General features: G+C 37.2%; 1 protein-coding gene across 1 annotated transcript in view; it reads right to left on the bottom strand.

Annotated features, from left to right (window-relative positions):
- Positions 1-13,412, bottom strand: part of LOC145984118 (protein artemis-like) — a 173,923-nt gene that overhangs the window by 45,070 nt on the left and 115,441 nt on the right. The gene's annotated exons all lie outside the window — the stretch shown is intronic.

Here is a 13,412-nt window from a genome sequence, read left to right on the forward strand (position 1 = left end):
ACTCATTGAACGCAATTATAAAAATGAAAGTGTGATAAATAGTGCTATTTAGGATCATCAAAAAATACTAATTTACAAATGTTTTTAGTTTCATGTAACAAAATGATTATATTACATGCATTCCTTTGTTTGGAGGCTCGCTCAAAAACTGCAATATTGCAATTATAATAATATACATATATTGTTGGAAAAGCTATGCTCCTTTCGTTGAATTAACCAGTATCTTATTCTGTTAGATTAGCATTTCAATACACTAGATGTTATTTTATCAATATTTCCAGGTAGCAGACTCTTGAGATTTTCAGAAAGAAGTCCTTGAATTTTGAACATGTTCTTTTCATTTCACAAGATGCCACTGGATAGTATTTGTTAGTTTCATTTCTTGTGTTGATATCCTGATGTGAAATTGTTTTTTTTTCTGTATTCAGAATAAATAATTTTCAGTTGTGGAATAGACAAGTTCCCCCTGCAGAACCGAATTCACCCATCGCAGGAACTACAAACCTGGGTTTCCGGAATCTATTGCTAACTGCTTCTCCAACTCAGCTTTCTCAAATTCTCCTGGTACTGTTTTCTTTTGAGCAATATCGAAGAGAGATTGGATGGACAAAGGAAGAAAAAATCTCATCTTTGTCCGTTCAAAACTACCAATGAAATTTTACCATATTTTTAATACTTAATTTAAAATACAGGTTAACTGCATTTTTTATTCAAATTAACAACATGATCATAAATTGCACATGGCACAACTACAGACATACCACAATGGTCTGGATGGTCTAGTGTGGGGATTCAACCTGCAAACACTCCGAATGTGAATCCATCACCTTAGCCATCAATTCAAAGGAAGCAATGCTGGATTGTTACATTTAACGTGTGATTCTGGTGGTGATAGAGTTCGCACAGATTGTAGACAGATATTGAACTCAGGCAGCAAAACGTTTGCACTATGAATCTGTGGTTTGCACCTACCATAACATGTAAGTCGAACAAACTATATTTGTCGCGTGAGATTTAATGGAAAATAATGCACAATGATAGACCAAAGAATAATTAAAGCATGATTTTTTTAACATAAATTGTGCTGCAGGTTATATACGAGATATAATTGTGACAATTTTCCTTATAAAAAACAATGACCATGTTATAAGCCCATAAAAACGGCTTTAAATATAAGTACATGAATCCACGGACGCTATCTCAGTCTCTATAGGACTGCCATCTTTCTCCTTCCAATTACTTTAATAGTAAAATTGCAACTTCAAATCACTACTACTTTCATGAAAAAAATCCCCCCAAAAAATGTTTGATTCTCACCAGTACGTTTTTTGAATACTGAACTGCATCGACAGATATAATCACTGAAAGTTATTGTATTTTTATTATGTAAGAATAAAATACGCTCATATCTTCATCATCTGACCATCATTACCTTATTTTGTACTCAAATAAAAGAATGATCCTTCACTAGGTTATACAGCAGCCTTGTCTGCAAAAATTAACAAGTTTATAAAAATCACAGTGTCCAGGCCTACGCAGGCAACAAATGTTTTCTGTTACCAAAAATGAAAGCTCTGTTTGAGCATGGTAAATTTGCATTTCGGCAAATTTCCATTTAAGCTGCCAAAAACTACTCTAAATACTTGAAATGCATTACATGTTCAGAGCATACCTACTAGTAAATAACTCTGCCAGCAGTGGTAAACACATCGTTACCTTTTACCCACTGTTGGAGCAATATGCTGTTACTTCACCTCTCCTTCGACATTTATTGTCACTTCTGCAGTGCACACACTCACAGATTTATTGAGATCTCACATTAAGAGATAATCCTCAAATAACGCAACCCCAGTGTTGTCGCTGGAATTTGGAATTGTGACTCACATCTCTGAAAGGTCGTTGTTTTCTCCATCTTCGCAACCAGATCACCTGAAACACTGAGATGAGTTTTGGAATGTCCTTGACCCAACTAGTGCCCATGACCAGACAGAAGTAGGCTATTTTTTAATGCTGACACAAAGAACTGACACAATGAAGCAGATAAACTCGAAATGAACAATTACATGAAAATTGCTCCCAATATATGCAAATTATATGCATGTTAATCTAAAATATGCACTAACGTCCCAAATATGCATTTATATGCACTATAAAACTTTACCAGAATAATCCACATCAAGTGAAATTGATATATCCATTGAGAGCATAGACATTTTCCTTACGGAAGAAAACATGCAAATATGCAAAAATCCGCCCCCAAAGACATAAAACAAAGGGAAAGAAAGGTAAAGAAGCACCAGTAAATGGATGGTCACCATTGCTATTGGACCAAATGCATTCATGATAATGGCAGTCATTATAGTGGATGGCATGTTGCTACTACCTCTCATGCATGTCATAGGTGTAACTAGCACAGGTAATGGGGGAGGGGGACTGTTTGGATCCCCTGTGCCTTCAGGGGTTGGGGGGGGGTCCTAACACTAATAAAGAGTCAAACTAAAACTCCTTTAAAATATAAATTCAAAGAAGTGAAAATCTGGAAAAAAACTTATTACTCAGAACTTGGTGTATAGAGATCTGCGTGGGCGGGCATGACTCACTCCGTAATCCGGGATCCGTTCAATCACTGTGGCTTGTCTTGGGACCCAGCTCTCCATGCATCAGCGCAGCTTGGATAAAACCGGGCTAGCATCGTCGCACTACGGTTGCTTGCTGGGCAGCATCCACGTGCATCGTAGCTGCAGGCAGGAGCAGCGAGTCAAGTCTGCGCAGGAGAGACTATTCATGGTTCACTGGGATTTGTAACATGGGTACCATTGTGCAGGCAACTGGTTCACTGTACATGGATTAGGCCATTTGTCAATGTTGTAGGTTTACGTGCTTGTCTATAGGGGTGACCGTCTTTTCTCGAAATAGTGCATACTACTAAATGAAATGGGTTGGAAATTTAATGGTTTGTACTTAGTTATACACTGTAAAAATCTTTTTCTTCTTCTTGAGGTGCTACAACTTCATGTATTGAAAGTTTTGGCCTTCTCAACAACATCTCTCCACTTTTTCCTATCCTGGATGCTCTTCGTCCAATTCTTTACTTTCATGTCTTTCAGATCTTGAATTACTTCATCTTCCCATCGTTTCTTTGGTCTGCCTACGGCTCGTGTCCCAAGTGGTTTCCATTTATATATTTCTCTTACTAATCTTTCATCAGACATTCTATTTACGTGTCAAAACCATCTTAGTCTTTGTGATTTTATGAAATTTATGATATTTTCATTCCTGATTAACTTGTCGAGTTCTTCGTTGGTTTGTATTCTCCAATTTCCATCAGGTTCTTTCAGAGGTCCATAAATTCTTCTTAAGATTTTCCTTTCGAATATTGAGAGTTTCTGTTTACAGGAGTCTTTGAGGGTCCAAGTTTCGCATGCATATGTGATTATGGGTCTTATAATATAATAAAATCTCAGTTTTGCAGATTTAGATATTAGTTTGCTCTTAAATAGAGCTAAGTTGGCGAAGTATGCTTTATTACCTAGAATAATTCTCTCTCTAATTTCTTCTTCAATTGTGTTGTCGCCATTTACAACTGAACCAAGATATTTGAAAGATCTCACTTCTTCTATTTCTCTTCATTTATAATTATGTCTTGTAATCTGCTTTTGCCTTTTAGACATCTGAGATATTTAGTTTTCTTCATATTAGTTACGAGACCCATTTTCAAAGCTTCACGTTTTAGTCGTTCAAATGTTTCTATTAATGAATTTTTTGTCCTTGCTGTTATAAGGATGTCATCGGCATATGCAATGCATTGTTTTAATCTTGTTGATATGTTTCCTCTCAGTTCCATCTGTTTCAATACAAAGTCTATCACTATACTAAACAGAGTTGCAGATAAGGGATCACCTTGCTTGACTCCACATTCTACTTTGAATTCTTCACTCAGTTCCCTGTTCATTTTGACTCTTCCTTTATTGTTGGTTAAGGTTAACATAATTAGTCTACTTAGTTTAGATGGTACTTCATATGATTTTAAAGCATCTATTACTTTGTTCCTGTGCACTGAGTCAAATGCATGGATAAAATCTATAAAAAAGTTGTAGAGTCCAATATCATGTTAATAGCTCTTTTCAAAAATTTGTCTTACTATGAATATATTATCTATAGTTGATCTGTTGGCTCGGAATCCCATTTGATATTTGTCAAATTTGTATTCAGTGCTTTCCAATAGCCTTTTATTTAGTATTATAGCCAGTATTTTATATGCAATGTTTAGGAGTGTAATTGGCCTGTAATTATAACAATTTAATCCATCTCCCTTTGTGAAAATTGGGCACACTATACCTTCATTCCACTGAGTTGGTAACTTTTCATCATTCCATACACTTAAAATCAGCTTGTCCAACTTCTGTTTCAATGTTCTCCCTCCATTTTTAATTAATTCTGGAGGGATGCTGTCTGATCCTGCAGCTTTATTTGTTTTTAGATTTTGTATTATGTGGGTTATTTCATTCCACGATGGAGGATGTAGTTCTTGTTGATTATTGTCATTCTGTTCTATTGGTGCCTGCATGCCTGTTGTTACGTTATTATTAAGAATCTTTCTAAAGTATTCCTTCCATCTATTTAGGACTAGTGCTTTTTCTGAGATGATATTACCTTCTGTATCTCTACACATCATTGGTGATACTGTTTGCTGTTCTTTAAAGGATTGTATCTCTTTGAAAAATTTTCTTGTCTCATTTTTCTTATAATTCATTTCAATTTGTCTTATTTTATCAGTCAACCATTTCTTCTTCTTCTCTTGACACATTTTATTACCTTCTTTCCTTTATATATTATATAATTCTTGGCTGGCCCTGGTCTTTATTTGCATTGCTCTCTTTCTTGCTTTGTTCTTTTCTTGAATAATCCTTCTGCAATCTTCATCCCACCATTCATTTCTGGGGATTTTTCTTTCTCTTTGTATAACTTCTTTAGCTGCTTTGTTTATCGCAATTTGTATGTTAACCCATTCTTCATTAACATCTTTGCTTCCCTGGAGATTTTTCAATTTTTCATGTAATACTGCTCGATATTCCTTCATTTTATTCGGGTTTTGCAGGTTTGATTTATCCCATTTGCTATTTGGCGAGGATTTTAACTTATACATTGTAGAGATAATCTGTTTTAGGATTACTCGCACCAATATATGGTCAGAGTCAATATTTGGGCCTCTTAAAGATCTTACATCATTTATCAGATAATTTTTGCTGCTGTTAATCAAGACATGGTCTATCTGTTCCTTTATGTATTCGTTTATGCTGCAATTGAGTGCTCATAACCATGAGGTTATTTGCAGCTGCAAATTCACACAATATTTCTCCATTCTTACTTGTTACATCATGCAATGTGTGCCTACCTGATATTTTACTACATATTTGTTATTTTCCCAGCTTTGCATCAAAGTCACATAATATAATCATTATATCACTTTTTGGAACACTGTCTATCATATTTTGAATATTTTCATAGAAGTTTTCTTTTATTTCTTCTTCTTTATCTTCAGTTGGTGCATATGTGTTAATTAGTGTTATATTGTTATACTTGCCCTTAATTCTCAATTTACATAATCTTTCGTTGTAAGGTACAAATCCTATTATGTGACTTTATATTCTTTTTTGTAAAATAAAACCTGTACCAGCCAGTCCTCTTTTATCTCTTGCACCATTATAGAATACTGTATAGTCCTTTTTGTTTATTACACCATATCCACTCCATCTAGTTTCTTGCAAAGCTACTATTTCAATTTGTGTTTTCTTTATTTGTTCAAACAATTCTTGCATCTTTCCTGGCTTCAGGAGTGTCATTACATTCCAAGTTCCTATATTTAACGTATTCCTAGTCCTTTTCACATGCTTTCTTCGGCATCCATGAATCTGTCCGGCTTTTCCTTGTTGAGAATTTTTAGCGGGTAGTATTTTTATGGTGCTAGGGTGCTGGCCTCGTGCCCAACCCCCATACCTTGGAGGACCAGGATTTTTTTTTAGGGTTGTTTCCCTTAAGATCCGTTCAATCACCGTGGCTTGTCTCGGGACCCAGCTCTCCATGCATCAGCACAGCTTGGATAAAACCAGGCTAGAGTCGTCACACTACGGTTGCTTGCTGGGTGGGATCCATGTGCATCGCAGCTGCGGGCGGGAGCAGAGAGTCAAGTCTGCGCAGGAGAGGGTATTCATGGTTCATTGGGATTTGTAACATGATTGTGCAGGCGACTGGTTCACTGTACACGGATTAGGCCATTTGTCTTTGTTTTAGGTTTACGTGCTTGTCTATAGGCGTGACCGTCTTTTCTCGAAATAGTGCATACTACTAAATAAAATGGGTTGGAAATTTAATGGTTTGTACTTAGTTATACACTGTAAAAATCTTCCTTACAAAAACATTTCATTCATATCTCATTGGTTTAATTGAGAGAAGGGGAAGGGGAGGTTCACGCCCATCCTGAAAACTAGGTTTATCGGGAGAGGTCATACGTATAATTTCACTTTACTGAAATAATTATTAAAAGGGATCAGTGGCTGAAATTAGGGTGGCATGGGGACCAGTTGCTCCCCCTTCCAAATTTTTGCCACTTTTGCTCCCGCACTATCCTAAACCTCCTCATCTACCAAGGGAAAGTAAAATGTCCTCCCCCCAGTTTTGTAACACAAAACAAAAGGGATTGATAATTAAATACAAGTATGTTACAGGTTCGTTGCAAGAACAAAAATTTCAAAATTCAAGCAATGCCCCTCATAGTAAGAAAAAAAGATTTATAAAAGTGGTTGACACGGCCGTGTGTATGTCTATGCACATAATACATTTTTCTCCGTGAAATGATTTTGGTACTCTTCATAAGAACACAAAGAACTGAACTTCTATGAAGATCAGGTGTGTAAAGTTAACCAGAGCTGCTGAACATACTACAGTATAATCATACATTATCTTAAGTTCGGCATTATTTATCTAATTTTTTTACCACCCACTGGCTTGGCAAGAAGGTTCCAGTACTACGTACTGCCAAAAAATTAAAGCAGCATATGTGTTGGAGGGGGCAGACCTAGAAATTTATATTCCAAAGTTCTTAATGAGTAGCACATGTAGCCCAGATATATGTTTAATTATTTCATTGTGAAAAGTTTCTCTGCTGTGGAAATCTCTGGAACAAGTGAACGAAAACAAGTCTGTGCAAGTAGTGAGTCGAAAGGACTCAACCAACGACAGGTAGGAGAGGAGGCGCAAGTGCAAGGGTAAAATGCGGCTGCAGTTACCAGCTTTTTGAAGCAGCACACACTGCTTTGCTCCGCCCACTTTCTTTCTCCCCTTCTATGCGTGGCCTGGATTCACATATTCCCAAAACAGAGTGTATGTTAGGAACAATATAAAAAAATAAAATCGAAATTCTAGCCAAAAATAGAAAAGTTATAACGTAAAAGCTACGACCTTGACACAGCGTCTCGATCAAGACGCTTGGGACAGTGATGGTTACATTTGGGTAACTTGTTCGAGATGCTTGGGTGGCAAAAGGTTAATGTCTTTAGAGTGTATTTGTATTTTTTTTTTTTTGTTTCCTTCTCTTTCATGGCTAATTTCAACACATTCCATTCTGTTTGATAAGTATGATTTCATAATTTCAAGCGCGTTACCCCATATCCCATAGTGTACCCTGAAACACATAATTATTTTTCACTTCAAGGTAATACTGTAGCCACAGCTGACTGCTGACCTTCACGCCAAGAGGTCATAGTGAATCATTTGCAGAATAGAGATGACTCTGATGGTACAGTCTATTTTTCTGCAGGTGTGAGTGAGTATTGTTAATCATGGAAAGAGAAATGCAATATACAGGGTATACACACAAATGAATGGTGTGGTTATAAATGTCAATAAAAATTTTATTTTCAACTTACGTGGTTGCAGCAAACACTGTTAGAGGCGGAAACTGTCCCAGTTTTCGATATGCGAGTTAAAATTACAATATTTTTGATACACTGATTCCAAATATGGCCTCCATGACATAAGGATTTTCCACAAAAAAAAATCACATTCTCCCTTGGCCCATCATTCCCTGGATCGTAAGCATTGCGATTTCTTTCTATGCAGGTTTATTAAAGACAGGGTTTATGCACAATCAATGCAAAGTTCCATCAACCAACTTCATGATAGGATAATGCATGCAGTGCAGGACATTACAGTGGACATGTTACACCGTGTCCGGAACGAGTTTGATTACTACGTTGATGTGTGTCATGTGACCAGGGGAGCCCACATTAAAGGATTGTAATTTTAACTCACATATCAAAAACTGGGACTGTTTCTGTCTCTAACAATGTTTGTTGCAACCACGTAAGTTGAAAAGTAAAATTTTATTGACATTTATAACCACACCATTCATTTGTGTGTGTGTGTGTGTGTGTGTGTGTGTGTGTGTGTGTGTGTGTGTGTGTGTGTGTGTGTGTGTGTGTGTGTGTGTGGGTGCTTTTGCAGATGCTACCTTATGGGGACACTCGTCAGTTGTGAATCCACCTTGTGGGGACCGCACCGACTTGTGGGGACCAAAATCCGGTCCCCACAAGGAAATCGTTACGAAAATACATTTAGAAGCCTCGGATCACTGCCCTTGAATTTTTGAGGAACGACAACGAAATTACCTAATAGGAAATACATGCAAGAACCTGATGGATAGCATCCTTACTTGGGAAAATTTGTTTTTCACGTGTCCCCATAGGGTGGCAAATTTCAATGCAACGTGTGGGATGAGCTTACTATTTTCCACACCAGGTGGCAGAAAAATCGCGTCTGCGTTACACACCCACACGCTCTGGTTTTATCGCCCTTGTCGGTACCCGGGGGGAAGTGGAGTAAGGGGGGAGGTTTCTGGTGGTTGTGCGGTGAGAGGGGGAGCGCATACACACGATTTCTTTCCGCGCAGACCTTGTGGGTACCGGAGAATCACCTCTCGGTCAAAGGCCAAGATATACAAGGTGTATCGGCGCTCGTCAGGAGAGGTTGAAACAGTGTCTGGCTGAAGGTCACTTTTTACCCCACAGCTTTCTGGAATTCGATTTCTGAAATACTTTTAATTCTTATTATTTGGCGCCATTGCCCTCTATCTAAATCTATGTTTCGCAACCGGTGTTCCTCCACAAGGTCACGGGTGTGCTGCTAACTTTTGTCTGTAGTAACAAATTGAATGTAAATTATTTAATCTGACTACCATGCGAGAGACCCGGGTTCGATCCCCAGCGGGGAAGAACCTATATATTTTCCACCTGTTCAAGCGGTTCTGGCGCCCACCCAGCGTCGTATAAAGTGGGCACCTGGAGAAAACTTTTGGCGAAAGAAGGCGGCCATGGACGTGGTGCTGATCACTTCACCCCCACCTTCGACCGTGATCAATAAAGTGTAGGGTCCAAACTCCACGCCCACTTTACTCCTTCATGGCATGGTGCAATGCACAGGGGAGCACTTGACTTTTTACTTTACACATTTGTTTTCTTAAGTTTGTATTTTTCGCTCTGTCATTGTCATGACTTAAATAAGACGCCCCTTGATGGCAAGGGTCAGTTTGTTTTTACAAATACATAATATCTACAGGCGTTTCGGATCCATATAATCAGCTGCATGAATCGTTTCAATAATAATAATAATAATAATAATAATAATACCAAAAGTACCTATGAGTGCAGTGAATTGTATTATTATTATTATTATTAGTAGTAGTAGTAGTAGTAGTATTTTTAACTGATTATATTGTAACTCATTCCTAAACTTTTAATTTATATCAAGAGTGTCGTAATGTATTTTTTTTAGATAAATAAATTTTATGATGTGCCGTGTTCAGTACTGGATAATTTGTGGTTTTCTGCGAGGACAAGAAGGTTGCGGAACACTGCTCAACCTTTACTTTTACAGATGACTGAGTATTTTGATGGGTTTAGAATTATCAGAAGGAAAAAGGGGGGGACCACCATACTTTCGGAGGTATTTTCTTATGCCCTGGTACCTGAAAATTAATTCAGGGCGTGAGTTCCGCGATTTTTCTTTTACGGATTCCTTCTTTCATTCATCCTTTATTTTCCTTATTTTTTTGTTTACAGTAATTCACTGTGACATTGGCATGAAGAACCAAATTTGTTCGGTAGGATTTACAATAGGATAAGCACCACTTATAAGTGTAGAAAAGGAGAGGCTAATGATTGAACAGCCAGATTTGCCTACACTTAAAACTATGCCAAGAGGGGCTTATACCCTAATTCTTCAAGTGTGATATGCTCAGAATTTTAAGAATTTTGAATTCAAGTGTAGAAAAGGAGAACCCTCCTCAGACAGATTTGCCTACACTTAAGACTATGCCAAGTTCCCATATCATCTTATTGTTTACAGTGTGTTTTTCTGTCAAAATCCCAGGAATCTTGAATTTTAGTGTAGAAATGGTGAGCCCCCCCTCAGATTGATTCTAGAGGGGGCCGACTCAAACCCAGAAGCCTCTCGATTACTAAACCAAAAATACTTATATAAAGCTCATAGCTCCTGGGTTCTGAGACCCAGTAGAGTGTGGTGCATAGCCCCATGGTTTTTATTGCCTTGCAATCAGGAGGCCTCTGGGTTTGAGTCCTGATAAAATGTGAAGCCTCCCCTGATTGCAAAGTGTTAATATTGTTGCCTTGTAAACAAGAGGCTCGGGTTTGAGTCCTGATAAAATGTGTAAGATTGAAATACATGTGGCAAAATAATATGTCCACACGTGAGATTTTGAGAATAATTACTGCTAGTTGATATACAACTGATAGCTCCCAGATCTGAAACCTGGTAAAAAGTGTTGTACAACAGCATAAAAGAGCAAAATTATTTTATATTGGGGATCACCAGAGCCTAGTTATTGTTTTGGCATAGTTCTTTTTTTTTTTTGGACCAAGAAATTTTATATAAATAAACAATAAAAATGCCAAATCAAAATATTGCAATCAGTGTAATAAAAATATATCTAGTTCTCATTGGTCTAGGCACCGGCATATTTGTGACTCTAAGAAATGCAGAAAAGCTACTAAATTGTGCCCAAGATGCCATAAAATATTAAGCAAGGCATATTACAAATGGCACAAGTGTAATTCTTATGTACAGTCATCAACATTGCCCCCACAACCATCTACATCTGGTCTGAAAAGGAAGCATGAAACACCTGTTAATGCTAGAGCAGCAAAGCAGCCACGCTATGCACCACCTATCCATAGCAGTTTTAATGGCCAATTAAGAGATTATCGGTTTGTATCAGAGCCAAGATGTGGTATTAAGAATTTTTTGAACAGTGTAAATCCTGATGTGCAGGCAATTCTAAATGCACAAAATGGCTCTTATAAGCTCTCCCTCAAATTGTTTACACAATATAAGAAACCAAATGGTACAAAATTTACACAGCCCCACATAACAGAAACTGTACCTGTATATTCAAATGCAAATTCAGACAAAATAATAAGCAGTTTGATAGATCAATTGAATATTAAACACTCTGAATTTGCAGCAAAAGAGTCTGGATGGAGCCTATGCAGTTCTCCACACAAGTTATATGTTAATATTTCTGAATTCAGCCCATTACAAGGATCTACATATCTGCCATTACCTGCCAATATTAAAAACAAAAAAGCCGTGGTTAATATACAAAATAATGATGAGAAATGCTTTTTGTGGTGTATTTTAGCTGCTTTGTATCCAGTTTCAAGAAATCCTCAGAGAATAACTTATTATAAACAATATGAACACAATTTCGATGAAGCAATGAAGGGCTTAGAATATCCAATGTCTGTTCAGAATACTGATAAATTTGAAAAAAGGGCCAGGGATATGAATGGTAGACAATTATCTATTAATGTATTTATTTGTTCCACTGGTCGTGATAATTGCTTGATAGCACCTCTCAGAATCAGTACAATTGATGATGATTCTGCTGTTCCGATTGATCTGCTCTTAATTGAAGCGGATGGCACATATCATTACACTCTGATACATAATCTTGAAGCTTTAGTCAGAAAACAATTAGACAAATCTAAGACAATATTCAAGTTGTGCAGATGATGTTTAACTGTATTTGATGGTCAAAAAATGGTAAATGGGGTTCGGGAAGTGAATGCAGAAATTGCTAAAAACAAGTTAATTGAACATTTCAAATATTGTGGCAACCATAAACCTGTTCATATGGTGATGCCAATGCCAAGTGAAAATTGCAAATTCAAAAAATTTGAAGTCTTGTTGGAACACCCAGCATATATAGTCTGTGATTTTGAATCAAACCTCAAACCCCTTGCATTCTGCAGCCCAGATCCTGAAGAATCTTCAATTACACCATACCAGCTACATGAACCTTCCAGCTTTTGTTATGTGATTGTACAGGATGGTGTAGCTAGTGAACCATACTTATACATGGGAGCAAATGCTATCAAAGAATTTGCACATAGAGTAGAAAATGAGTGCCATGACATAGCATCTAATATCTTATTAAAATCAAAACCCATGTTGCCTTTAACAGAGAGACAGATTGAAGATTTCAACAATGCAGAAAAATGCCCGGTATGTGATTCTGAATTTTCAGATACAAATATCAAGGTGAAACACCATTCCCATACAGATGGTAAATTCAAAATGGCCCTGTGTAATAAATGTAATATTAAGATCCAGAGACCAAAATTTGTCCCCATATTTTGCCATGGGGCTTCCAATTATGATTTCCATCATCTGATCAGGTACGAGGGGTTTGACAAGCAGAATTTAAATATTTTAGCAGAAAATGATGAGAAATATATAGCTATTAGCAAAATAATTAAAGTTAATGGTGTTCCTATTCACTTAAGATTTCTTGATTCCTACAGAATTTTATCTCCTAGCCTGGCTACACTGGCCACTCAATTATCTGATGATCAATTCAAAATCACATGTGCTTTGTTTCCAAATCAGGACCTGAAATTAATTAGGCGGAAGGGTGTATATCCATATGACTATGTTACAGATTTTTCTAAATTTGATGAGTGTTCTCTGCCACCACAACAAGAGTTTTACAGCAAAATCAGAGGATCTGGAATCACTGATGAAGATTATCACCATGCCCAGTTGATGTGGAACAATTTAAAATGCCAGACATTTGGTGATTATCACAAGGCATATTTAAAACTTGATGTGACCCTCTTAGCTGATATACTTCAGGCATTCAGAAAATCTTCAATGCAAAATTATAGGCTGGACCCAGTGTATTTCTACAGTGCCCCAGGCCTAGCATGGGCTGCAATGTTTTTGAACACTAAAATACAATTGGATCTGATCCAGGATCAGGACATGTATCTGTTTATGGAGCAATGTATAAGAGGGGGCATGGTGCAATGCTCTCAGAGATATGCCAGAGCTAATAA

The sequence above is a fragment of the Lepisma saccharinum genome, chromosome 2 (genome assembly GCF_977018435.1).
Source record: "Lepisma saccharinum chromosome 2, izLepSacc3.1, whole genome shotgun sequence".
Lineage (NCBI taxonomy): Eukaryota > Metazoa > Arthropoda > Insecta > Zygentoma > Lepismatidae > Lepisma > Lepisma saccharinum.